The sequence below is a fragment of the Odocoileus virginianus genome, chromosome 6 (assembly GCF_023699985.2).
Source record: "Odocoileus virginianus isolate 20LAN1187 ecotype Illinois chromosome 6, Ovbor_1.2, whole genome shotgun sequence".
Classification (NCBI taxonomy): domain Eukaryota; kingdom Metazoa; phylum Chordata; class Mammalia; order Artiodactyla; family Cervidae; genus Odocoileus; species Odocoileus virginianus.
The window spans coordinates 64398498-64411335 of NC_069679.1; the positions used below are offsets into that span (position 1 = coordinate 64398498).

The window sequence follows — 12838 nt, forward strand, 5'->3', positions numbered from 1 at the left end:
TAAAAAGCTAAAAATAGAACTATCCAGCAATATACTGGGGTAACTTCTGAGTATATACCCAAAAGAAGGGAAAGCAGACTCTGGAAGAGAAGTTTGTATATCCATGTTCATAGTAGCATTAATCACAACAGCCAAGAATGGAAGCAACTCAGGTGCCCATCAATGGTGAACAGATAAAGATGTGAAAAAAAATATATACAATGGAATATTATTCAGGAAGGGAATTCTGACCCATATGACAACATGAGTGAACTTTGAAAACATACTAAGTGAAATAAGCCAGTCACAAAAGAACAAATACAGGATTATTTGATTCTATTAATATTTACATGCGGCACGTAGAGTGCTCAAATACAAAGAGACAGAAAGTAAAGTGGTAGTTGCTAGGTGATTCATGGGAATCAGTGTTCAGTGGGTACAGAGTTTGAGTTTTGGAAAATGAGAAACATTCTGGACATGGATGGTGATGATGGTTATACAACAGTAAGCATGTGCTTATGTCACTGAAAGTGAAAGTTGCTCAGCCGTGGACTTTGCATGGCTTTGCACCCCCATGGACTATATAGTCCATGGGATTCTCCAGGCCAGAATACTGGAGTGGGTAGCCTTTCCCTTCTCCAGGAGATCTTCCCAATCCAGGGATCAAACCCAGGTCTCCCACATTGCAGGCGGATTCTTTACCAGCTGAGCAACAAGGAAAGCCCTATGTCACTGAACTGAGCACTTAAAATAGTTAAAGTGGTAATTTTTATGTTACACATGCTTTTTGTAATTTAAAAAATTGAATGGCTGTCATGCTCATTAAGGGCTTCCCTGGCGACTCAGCGGTAAAAAATCTGCCTGAAATGCAGGAGATGCAGGTTTGATCTCTGGATCAGGAAGATTTCCTGGAGGAGGGCATGGTAACCTACTCCAGTATTCTTGCCTGGAGAATCCCACAGACAGAGGAGCCTGGAGGGTTACAGTCTATAGGGTCGCAAAGAGTCAGACATGACTGAAGCGACTGAGCATGCGTGAATGCATGCTCATTATGTACCAGTTCTTTATCATTTCAGGGCAAATAAAAATATCTTGTTTCTGACATTTAGATACAATGCCATCTGAAGAGGGCATGAGAGACTGAGCCCGAGCATATTAGAAAGCTCTTCATCCAAAGGAGCAGTATCCAGTTACCATTCCCTGGGAATGGACACCTTTGTGACCCACTAAGAAGATGGCTTTGTTGGCAGCTATCATCTGACAAGTTTTAATTAAAATAATCCCAGTGTACCAGCATCACCCCACTAGGGATTGACTGTCAAAGTGCACATTCCAAAAATGACTAACTGAATTTCTATGTGTAAAATCATTAGGCAGAGTTTTATGTAAGACCCGTGACTATAATTCATATCAAATTATAATCTGATAAAATACAATTCAAATCAGTTCTTCCTCTTAAGATATGTCTTGTTGAATAATAGATGGACACAAGGAAATGGCAACCCACTCCAGTATTCCTGCCTGGAGAATTCCATGGACAGTCCATGGGGTCACAAAGAGTCGGACACAACTGAGCAACTAAAACTTTTCAAGAGCAGCTAAATACCAATAGAAGAAGTATATAATTATGTTCAAATTAAGTAGTACATGCAACTAGCCCTTTAACAAACTAGGATAAGGGACAGATTACTTGGGCCAGGAATGTTCCAGGAAGACTGATGGAAAGGACTCTGGGAGAAATGTTCAGGACTCGGGAAGTATGTCTCAGGTCATATACTTATAGATGCACTGAATTTTTCTTAAAGGATACACAGGATATGGTTGACATTAGTAACCTTTTAGGTGCAGGACTGAAGGGAGGGGAAGAAAGACTTTTACTGTTTACTGTGTTCCTTTGTACAGGGTGGATACACTTTTCAACCATTCACTTTATAATTTTCAAAGTTCTTTTTTTAAATGATAACCAAAAAGTGTTAAAAGGTGGGCTCTAATCAGCAAATTGAAAACATTTCTAATTACAGAAAGTGAAATGTATCTCAATCTTGTCTGTATTGTGTCTTAATTTCTATCACATAAAGGAGATGTTGTGACAATGACCTAAAAGTAAAGGTACAAAGCATAGAGAACTAACCGCACATTTGAGGCTTTACCTCAAAACAGATGAGTCACCCATAATAAAACACCTTTCTGGTATTACCTGCCTGAGTCTATTCCAAATCAACTCCTCAATGAAAACAAAAATTAAAAATAGTAGCCCACAGTACATTTGATAAGACATATCCCCATCTCACTATATGACTTTTTCATTCTAGTAGCTCAGATCAAAACCAGTTGAATCATCCTTGACTTATTCTTTTTCTCCCATCTTCTGTATCCAAGTTCCATCAACTCTACCTAACTGATTCATCCAGAAGCCAGCTGCATCTCTCCACCCCCACCACCATCACACTGGGTCTACATCTCTACCCTGGACCACTTGCAGTAGCTTTCATTTCACTCCCCTACAATCAATCTTCCACAGAACAGCCAGAAAAATTCTCCTAAAACACCAATATGAACAAGTCACTCCCTGCCCACAACTTCCTGTGACTTCCAGTTGTAGGGCTGAAACCCAAAGTTGTCACCTGGCTACAAAGCCTGCATGATCCAGACCCAGTTTCCTCCCCAACATTACATCCTGTGCTCCCCTCTGGCTCCCTCCACTCCAGTCATACTGGCTTCCTGCCACTCCATGGACATAGCTGTGACACCCATCTCTGGACCCTCCCGCTCAACCTAAATCTCTTCCCCCCAAACATCCTTATTCCTGTTCTTTGTTTCATTTGGGTCTCAACTCAACAGAAAATCCAGAGAGGCCCTTCCCAGCCATCCTACATCAACTAGTAGAATCACCTCCCTCTCTTTCTCTTCACACTATTTTTTCTTTTATATCACCTGAAATTATGATAGATGTTCATCTGTAGTTTGTTGTTGTTTAGCACCTGTCTAACCCAACTAAAATGTGCTGCATGATGTCAGACTATTTTCACCATCTTTACTGCTGTATCCTCTGGGCCTAAAATATGTCTGGCAAGTAAATGAGAGCTCTTTAAGCATTTGTTGAAGACTGAAGTAAGCACAAATCAAGGCACACAGGATCCCTGGACAAAAAGAGGTTCCTGAAGCCCAAAACGAGACATATGCATAATAACATCCAATAAATTTGGGGTAAGAGACTGAAGAAGCCAAAACATCAATTAACAGACATATAAATCCATCACTTATCTACGGCATGCTGCGAATCCACATGTATGCTTGACATTACTTTGTAACATCTGTGTAGAAGCTGATGGGCCACTCTTAAGGTTATGTAGCTAAAGAGTAAATACTGTAACAACTTTTCTTCTCCTTTTCTACAGGAGCAAAGAACTTAGACTAAAAGTTCTGAAGGAGAAAGAAAGCAATTACTATCTCAACCAGAAGGCCCAGAATATTCAACTATTCCACTGAGAAGATCTGGACAAAGTCCCAGCTTTGAAATAAGGAAAATGACTGAAGTCAAGTTCTACCACAAATTCAGGGATTTTGGACAAACCCTTGTATGTTTCTGATCCTGTTTCCTTGACTGTTCCCTGTTTCGTCACATGGTCATTGTAGGATAAAATGACTTAACAAAGGCCTCCTGAAACTAAGTGAACCATATATCGCGTGTGGTCATCATCTTATACTGGCTGATCTCTAGTTCACATTCACTCTGCAGCCTCCACTGAGCTTTGTCTAAACAAGGATCTGATCAGGTCTCTCCTCTGCTCAAAATGTTTATTGACTTCAACTTGAAGCTTCAATGGTTCAATTTCTTCACACACTAAACTCATACCATCTTTAGGGTCACATATCTAGCCCATTCCTGCACTGTGGTCTATACTCCAGGCACAGAGAACTACTCCTCCTCTCCTAATCTAATCACACTCTATTGTATGTCTCTGACAGGCTATGTGCTAGGGTCCCACCCGCGCCCATTTTCCCTTCCTCCATCAGGAAAACCCCAGACACTCTCCAGCCTGAATTAGACTCTTCCCCAGTGGGCTATTTCTCAGGTGTCCTGTAGAATCACTGTTTGCAAGTCCTTTCCCCACCAGACCAGTGAGTCTCCACTGGACACCTTTTTATGTCCTCAGGATATGCAGGGTAATGCATACAGTAGGTATCCAATGTTTGCTCTTTCTAAATATTTCTCAGGTGGCTCTCTCAGGCCTTTCCAGCTCTAAGGCTCTATGACTTATGGCTTGGAGTCAGTATTATGAAAGGCCTTTTCTAATTCTTTCACCCTGTAGGAAATATTCAGGAAGATGAAACTAACTGAACACTCCTAAGGGGCTTCAACAGAACTGAGAACTCCCAGATGTTCAAGCTGGATTTAGAAAGGCAGAGGAACCAGAGATCAAATTGCCAACACCTGTTGGACCATAGAAAAGGCAAAAGAATTCCAGAAAAGCATCTACTTCTGCTTCATTGACTACACTAAAGCCCTTGACTGTGTGGATCACAACAAACTGTGGAAAATTCCTCAAAAGATGGGAATACCAGACCACCTTACCTGCCTCCTGAGAAATCTGTATGCATGTCAAGCAGCAAGTTAGAATCGGACATGGAACAATGAAATGGTTCCAAATTGGGAAAGGAGTAGGTCAAGGCTGTATACTGTCACCCTGATTATTTAACTTCTATGCAGAGTACATCACGCAAAATGCTGGAATGGATGAAGCACAAGCTGGAATCAAAATTGCTGTGAGAAATATCAATAACCTCAGATATGCAGATGATACCACCCTTATGGCAGAAAGCAAAGAGGAACTTAAAAGCCTCTTGATGAAGGTGAAAGAGGAGAGTGAAAAAGCTGACTTAAAACTCAACATTCAAAAAAATAAAGATCATGGCATCCGATTCCATCACTTCATGGCAAATAGATAGGGAAACAATGGAAACAGTGACAGACTATTTTCTCAGGCTCCAAAATCACTGCAGATGGTGACTGCAGCCATGAAATTAAAAGACACTTGCTCCTTGGAAGAAAAGCTATGACCAACCTAGACAACATATTAAAAAGCAGAGACATTACTTTGTCAACAAAGGTCCGTCTAGTCAAAGCTATGGTTTTTCCAGTAGTCATATATGGATATGAGAGTTGGACCATAAAGAAGGCTGAGCACAGAACTGATGCTTTTGTACTGTGGTGCTGGAGAAGATTCTTGAGAGTCCTATGGACAGCAAGGAGATCAAATCAGTCAATCCTAAAGGAAATCAGTCCTGAATATTCATCGGAAGGACTTTTGCTGCAACCGAAGCTCCAAAACTTTGGCCACCTGATGCGAAGCACTAACTCATTAAAAAGAGACCCTGATGACGGGGAGGGAGATGGGAGGGAGGGGACATGGGTGTACCTATGGCTGATTCTTGTTGATGTCTGACCAAAACCCACAAAATTCTGTAAAGCAATTATCCTTCAATTAAAAAAAAAAAAAAAAAAGACCCTGATGCTGGGAAAGATTGAAGGCTGGAGAAGAGGATGACAGAGGATGAGACAGTTGGATGACACCACCAAATCAATGGACATGAGCTTGAGCAAGCTCCAGGAGATGGTAAAGGACAGGGAAGCCTGGTGTGCTACAGTTCATGGGGTTGAAAAACAGTCGGACACGACTGAGCGACTTAGGAACAACAACAAGGGGCTGCTGGGAACAGGCCGGAAGTGAGCAGAGGGACAGAATGAGGCTAGAAGTCTCTTTCCAGTAAGTTATGTCTTCAAGTTATGCTTCATTTAGAGGTGCTTTGAATTCTCAAGTGAGCCACACCCATATTTACATCTGGTATAAATGGAAATGATTTTCAACCTATTTTCAGGATGATCCAAGTTTCTCCTTTTCATGATGGAGGAAACTCTTGAGCTGAACATAATTCAAAGCAATTATTGTTCTTTAGCTGTCAAGGTGCCCTGTTATTCTTTTCATAAATATCCTGGATGATCTGAGCCCAGTTCCTCGCAAAGTCTTTTTTTTTTTTTTTTTTTTTAAGCCCTGTACCTTTTCAGTTGCTAAATTTATAGCATTCAAATGAAAAGAAGAAAGGAAGCCCCACTTTTGCCCCCACTGCTAACATGATACGTGTCTGGGTTTTAATTGCCCTTGTAATTATACCCTTGGCCAGGTCTGCACAGGTATAATGTAGAAATTAAACATTATGACAAAGCCTGAAAAGGCCTTGCTGAGGTAGGAAGACACGACAGCTTTGTAAGATCTCTAGTTACCAGGAAAAGGCAAAAGAAAGATGAAAAGGAGGCCTGGGTATGTCATAAGCTAGCTAGATAGCAATCCACTGAGGAGGCATTTTCTGCCTATGACCCCCTCTAAAACTGTGAGCTGGAACGCTCGGAATCCCCTGGTGGTTTGATAGTCAGCTAAGGCTGGATGAAAATGGAAGAAGGTGGAGTACGGGGCTTGTGAGTTAAGAAATAAGCACAGCAACAAAGGGAAACACACTAGGACATTTTCTAAATATTTACCAAGGGGAGTTGACAATTCAGTGAGTGCAGCCAGACCTGACAGTGAATTCTCCTGACTGCCTCCTACACCTTCCCTCAATCACCATCTCCATCTCTGAAACCAGGTAACCTTCACCTCTGGGGTTGTTAGAGGGAAAACTGCCTCTCTGTGATAAACCCAGCAAATGCTACATGATGATTCTGGCACACAGACCACCGCATCTACTCTTCCTCCCCAGATTTCTTATCTAAAGCAGAGGAGTAACTGAACAGCTGTCTGTAAAAAAAAAAAAAAGAAAGAAAACTAAGTCGATATAAACTACTTTTAAGATAAAATATTTCTTTCCATGGTAATTTTCAACTAGTCATATCCATATGATTTCAGCACCCAGTATCCATGAACTTCCCTGCCAGTCCTCATTTTAAAATTAAATTTCTCATCAGCCCACATAGCAGAGTTACTTTCATTCTTGATCCTCCCAAGTCAATTGATAAATGTTAATCTGCACGTCATAATTTAAAAATTATGAAGATATGTACTTTATATCACTCTGAACTTCCCGCTGGTCACGTTTCCTATTATTTCAGGTCTTGAACAGAGAGCATAATTTTGTGTTTGATTTTAAAATTTGGAACAACATACTTCAAGAGCAATTTAGAGACTGGGTTTAGATTAAAACAGGTATTTGATAGTCCCAATAACTCTCTAAAGTCTTTTCCTTCTTCACTGCTCCAGAAATGCTACATAGTTATTTGTCTTAAAATCTGTATCAACTCAAGATATTAATACCTATTGTGCAAAAACGCACACATCTGTACACCTAGCAGGCGATGGGGAGGTTACGGAGCAGTTTAGAGTTGAATGCCCCTTCATGTCTTCTATCCTCTCTCCAATACCTTTTAAAGATTTTACTAGGATGGAAGTATTGGACATTAAAATATACCCTATCACAATCTCTCTCAAAGGAAAGAAAACAGCAGTGGTTTAATATTAGGCAGAACTTCAGGAAATAAACCCAATACTGGCCTTGAGAGGGAGAAAGGAAAGAAACAAGCTAAAATGATAAGAAGCAGGGAAGGTCCATACCACCACTGTACATAAATCATCAGGTACGTTACCATTGGGTCTCACCTTTAAGCAAACAGCTACACAAAAAAGAAGGCTAGACTCAGTGACCTCCAAGGTCCCTTCCCAGTCCAACAGCGTTGCCTCATGAATTTTTTATAATTATCTTCTGTCCTATCACCCTGTCCCCATGCATCATCAAGCCCTCCTGGCCACGTCCACGACTGAAAGGAAAATCTGTTTTCAAAAAAATCTATGCTTTGACTACTGCCAAAATTACAATTCTGTCCTTGAAACAATGACGGGCACATAATGGGCATGGCTAAATATCTCTGAGCAAGTGAGTCTCCAATACCTTCAGCAATATATATATATATTTTACAACAGGATGTAAATAACTTATTTTAACATTGATACCTGCTCTTCCTCAAAGTGCTGACTGATATTCATGATTATTTTGTTCCTGCAAAACAGATCTTCCGGAAAGTGGCCACCGTGTGAGAGAAATAACCCATGTGATTTGAAAGTGAACCTTGGGGGCTTTGCAGGTTTGGTTCAGAATAGCAAGCTTCATCCTGTTAGGGCTGGAGGATCTCCCGTGGAGGACAAGTCAGCAGTGGCTTGTCACGGGGAAGGGGGCACTGGCGGGAACAGTCCGGGTGGAGCCTGTCCCTTCAGTAATATTTTTAAAGCTCCTCTGATATATGCAGAAGTATCACCTAAGGTCTGGAGAGTGAAAGACTGTGAAGCTAAGAGACAACCCTATAACCAGCTCTTTCCACCTTGTACTTCTATATCCACTGCTGACTGCCAAATCTCAAGGAGAAGGTTGACCAGGTGAGTCTGAATCCTAGCCCCACCACTCATCAGCTGTGTGACATGAAGCAAACTATTTAATCTACTTGAACCTGTTTCCTCACTTGTAAAATGCTGATAATATGAGCTACCTTGCAGAGTGACAACTGAGTAGGATTATATAAAGAAAAGTCTGAGCATTCATTTACTCATCCTCTCATTCATGTAGCAAAGATTAACTGAGTGTCCACCACAGCCAGGTACCAGGTTAGGCATTGGTTTGGTATGTAAAAAACAGGGGGAGGGGGAAGTCCATTACTTTTATTTACTAAAAACAGCCTATGTCCAGAACTGTGGCAGATTTGTCAGATTTTTAATTTAGTTCAACACTTTCATTCACAGCTAATGTGCCTAAAACAGTCATTTTTAGTTTGTCATATAGGATCCCAGGTGGGAGTCTGCCTCCGGCCAACCTTTACCTACCCTGAAGCTAACCATCTAGCAGGTGTTCTGCTAAAAGACGCCTTCAGAACACTTGGAAGAAGCAATGACTAGAGCAAAAGGCGGTATTCCAGCTCTCAGCAGAGCAAGCCACTCAGGAAAACTTGATACGCCTGTGCACCCAGGCCCGTCCTGGATGCCTTGAAGGTTTGGGGTGCTTTCAATTCCACAAGCGGACTGAGTCTTCCGAGAATTGGGATTAACAGGACTGGCTCATCCCCAGTCATTGTGACTGGATTACCTATAAAGCTAAGGGCAAGAGCTAAGGGGCGGGGGTGTCTAAAGGCCACATTTTTTTAGTGTAGGGCTGATGTCTTTCAGCTATACTTAACTTCAGGGTTTGATAAAGTTCTGTGTAAACGATCCACCTCTGAGAAGTCAGGTGGTCTCACGGCTGGTGGGCTTTTTAATATTCCTTTTTCTAATTAGCCCACAGCCTTTGGGCAAGTGCAAGCCTAGCTGTGCTGGGTACTGAGCACTCAGCACTCTTAAATATTTTGCATTTACAAAAAAAAAAAGAGTTGCCCAAGACTTTCTGGAACCCAGGTTTCTTAGCAAAAGAGTTAAAGTCTTACACTGGAATAGGAAATGACCTGCTCTAGGTCATAGGACCAGAGGATGATCAAAGAGGGAATTCTAGAATAAAATTTGGTACCATCTGTGAAACTAAGAATCAGGTAGCAGATAGTATACAGGTGCCTAAAATTTTTGATTTGCAGACTCCTCTCATTCAAGAGCCTACCTGAATCACTTCCCTTAGGAACTGAAGTATATAGATCGTGACTAACTCACCGCTATGGGTCTTGCACGGCTGCCTCCCACCTAGAAGTGACAGCCTAGACTCTCGGCACAGGAGTTCTGAGTGCAAAAATACTGTCACTAGATATCCACCACTACCACCCCCATCTGAAGCACCTAAGAAACTAAACCGTGGCTTCTTTTCATTTTCCTTCAGCGTGTTATTATTAACTCCTGGCGCCTCTAATTGCTCACTGAAAACAGTGGTTTGGATATTAATAGGCTGAAAATCAAGAACCCTACCTGGGGCTCGTTGTCACGGAAACGGTACTCAAGCCCGCCGCTACTTCCCCACCCTTGGAAGTCTGGGCGAGTTGGTGGAAGTTGGGGATTGTTTTAACGCTGTTAATTTCTCCCACTTTCTGCTGCTTCTCAGGGCCAAGTTGTTGGAGAAAGAGAAACTGGTGAGGCAGGTGACTGTAGAGTGTAGCAGCTTGGAGGAGTGGAACTCTTTAGGAGTGGAAGGGTAAGGGTCCTTGGAGGATGGCTTGGGGCACGCTGAGCTCCTCTCCTTGGGGCTGCACCCGGCCACTTCGCTTCGTTCCCCGGGCCCCTCCGCTGCCCTTCCCTCCCTGCCTGAGCGCGGAGCTGCCAGCAGCGCGCAGACAAGTTCCCCAGAAGGGAATCTGAGCAGCCCCAGGGCTGAGAAACCCAGCAGAGAAGGGAGCGGGGAGGTCGGACAGGCTAAAGGCAGACCCTCTTCGTGCCCACGCCAGGGTTCTGGGGGAAGCAGCTCCGGGACCAGAACACGCATCCCGCTCACCGCCCTCCCAGCGCCCCCGGGCGATGCTCCAGGATCCGGCTCTCCAAAGCAAGCGCCCAGCTCGCTAAGCGCCTCCGAAACCCACGCGGATTCCCGCGCCCGGGGCGATCTCTGCCGCAGCCGCCAGGGCCTCCCGCGGGCTCTACGCCCGGCACCCAGGGCTGGGCCCCCACCCGGTCCCCTGGGCGCCGTGCGTCACGCGCCCCCTGGGCCCAGCGCCTCCTCTGCGCTCGCGCCGCGCGCCCCAGCCTCGCGCATCCTCACCCGCACCCAGCTCCCTCCGGCCGCCGGGCCCTCCCGGGACTTACCTGCGCTGGGGCTGTAGCGGCGGCCACCCCGAGCCCGGGGGCGGCAGCGGCGGCGGCGCAGGGGGAGGAGGGCAGCGCGGGGCTCCTGGCACAGCGGCCGCCGGGCGCCTGGTGCTGCCGAGCCGCGGACCCGCCCAGAGATATAAATAACATTATCTGAGGAGGGACATTCCTGCCGGGGGACATCGCTGCTGCCGGGACCAGATAGTCCCGCGGCGGGGGCGGAGAGGCGGGGCCGCAGCCTCCCGCAGCGCCAGGCCCAGCCCCCGCCTTCCCCACCCACTCCCGCACCTGCCAATCAGCCTCCGAGCCCCGGGCCACCTGCCCGGCCTCCGCCCGGCTCCCCGGCCAGCCTCCGCCTCCCGGAGGACGGCCTGAGTCCGAACCACCCGAAGCCGGAGCGGTCCGCAGCGCCCCCATCGCCGCTCACCTCCCCTCACCGCGCGCTACCCCGAGCCCCCTGCAGCGGGGAAAAGATTTGGCTGCAGCTCCGGCCTAATTCGTGCACCCATAACGGCAAACCTGACCAGGAAAATGAGCCCTCCAACCTTTCCCACCCCGCGTCCCCACTGTATACAGTCAGGCTTTTCAAATATGTTAAAAGACCCGCTGAGGCCGTAGGTTTGGAGAGGCGGGCGCCCGGGCAGCGCGCCCTCGCTGCGGCGGGTTTGGGAGAGACAGATTGTTCCCGGGGGCTGGTGTGTTAGAAAGCGCACGGTGGGGCAAGCTTCTCGGGGCTGGCAGTAAGAGCAGACGCTGGGAGGGCTGGCGTGGGCACTGGGCCGGAGACCCTCGACCCCAGCCCGAGAGCTCGGTGTCTCTGTTTGCAAACCTGGTGGGGTCTGGGCGGACCCGGCAAAGCCGGAGGGGCACAGCGCGCAATCCCACGGCTTGCACGTTAAAGGGACTGTAATCAACAGGCAAGCTGCCACCCCAGCCCCCGACACCTCCTGGCCGGCCCTGGTTTCCAGGGAGCCGAGGCTTCCTCACCGCAAGCCTGGGTGGGGTGGGATGCTGTAGGCCCGAGAAAACACTAGAAACGCTGGTGCCAAAGAGGAAACACAACAGCACCTCCGCTCACCTCGGGAGAGACACAGAAGTGGCAGCTTGGAAGCCTGTCCACTTTCTTGACTTTCTTACTATACAAGGTCATTGTTCAGTAAGCCTTGGTGATACACCTTGCCGCAGTTTCCATCTCTTTTCTTCCTCAGCCGTGCTGGGACGGTTTCTACCCAGATAACAACCCAGGCAATCTCAGGTGTTTTGGAGATGGCAGTGACGATGTGAAGTGCAAAGATGTAGAAAAGAGTTTTAACTTTGATGATGCCTGGTGTTCTTTACAATGCAACAGACTTGCTCCTGAGTTATTTGCTTGGGAGTATAATTATGCTGTTTTCCAGGATTCACCAGGAAAAGGGTGTTTAAGTGCCAGATGTGAATGCTTAGTCTATATACTGAACATATGCAAAGATACTTCACTTCCTGCTGCAGTCACACGTCTTGAGAGTGAGTATTTAGACCCTGATTTGTGCTAAGTGGGGCAAACCCCACAGATGCCACGAAGTCACATAACTCTCCACACCCCCATCTTGGTTTCTGGACCCTTATTAAGCTCAATTTCCCAAGACACCCTAGTAATATAGGGAAGATAATAGAAGAATATTTGTGGTCATGCATTAGATTTAGCAATGATCCACCCTTTTTCCTTTCTGATAACATTGAAGAGTTCTTTTTTTTTTTTCTACTGAGTTAGAAACAAAAAGGCCTCTTTCATTTAAAAATTAAGAACCAAATTCTGGCAAGGAACACTCAAGAAAAACAGGCCAGCTTCAAAGGCTGAGACTATCATGTATCTCAAGTAGAAATCCTTGATCTATTTTTGAAAGAAAAAAATGGAGTAAATTATGTATTTATGTTTTTAAAAAGCCTTGTGTGCATAAACTTATTAAATAGATTCATGATTCCATAGAATTGCAGCTCTGCAGCTACATAATTATATACTACAGAAACAGATAATTCCTTAGCTTTAGGATTGTGGCTCTGAACTGAAGTTGCCCACATATATTTCTTTATAGCCCTAAAATTTATAATTTTCAACCACAAGGAAAAAA

The 12838-nt window shown here is 45.2% G+C and overlaps 1 protein-coding gene across 1 annotated transcript in view; it reads right to left on the reverse strand.

Annotated features, from left to right (window-relative positions):
* The window catches only part of SPTB (spectrin beta, erythrocytic), a 126895-nt gene extending 116079 nt beyond the window's left edge, over positions 1 to 10816 (reverse strand). Inside the window, exon 1 of the mRNA XM_070469485.1 lies at positions 10728 to 10816. The gene's annotated coding sequence lies outside the window, so the exon portion shown is untranslated. The remainder of the gene's footprint in view (positions 1 to 10727) is intronic.
* Between the last annotated feature and the right edge of the window lie 2022 nt (positions 10817 to 12838).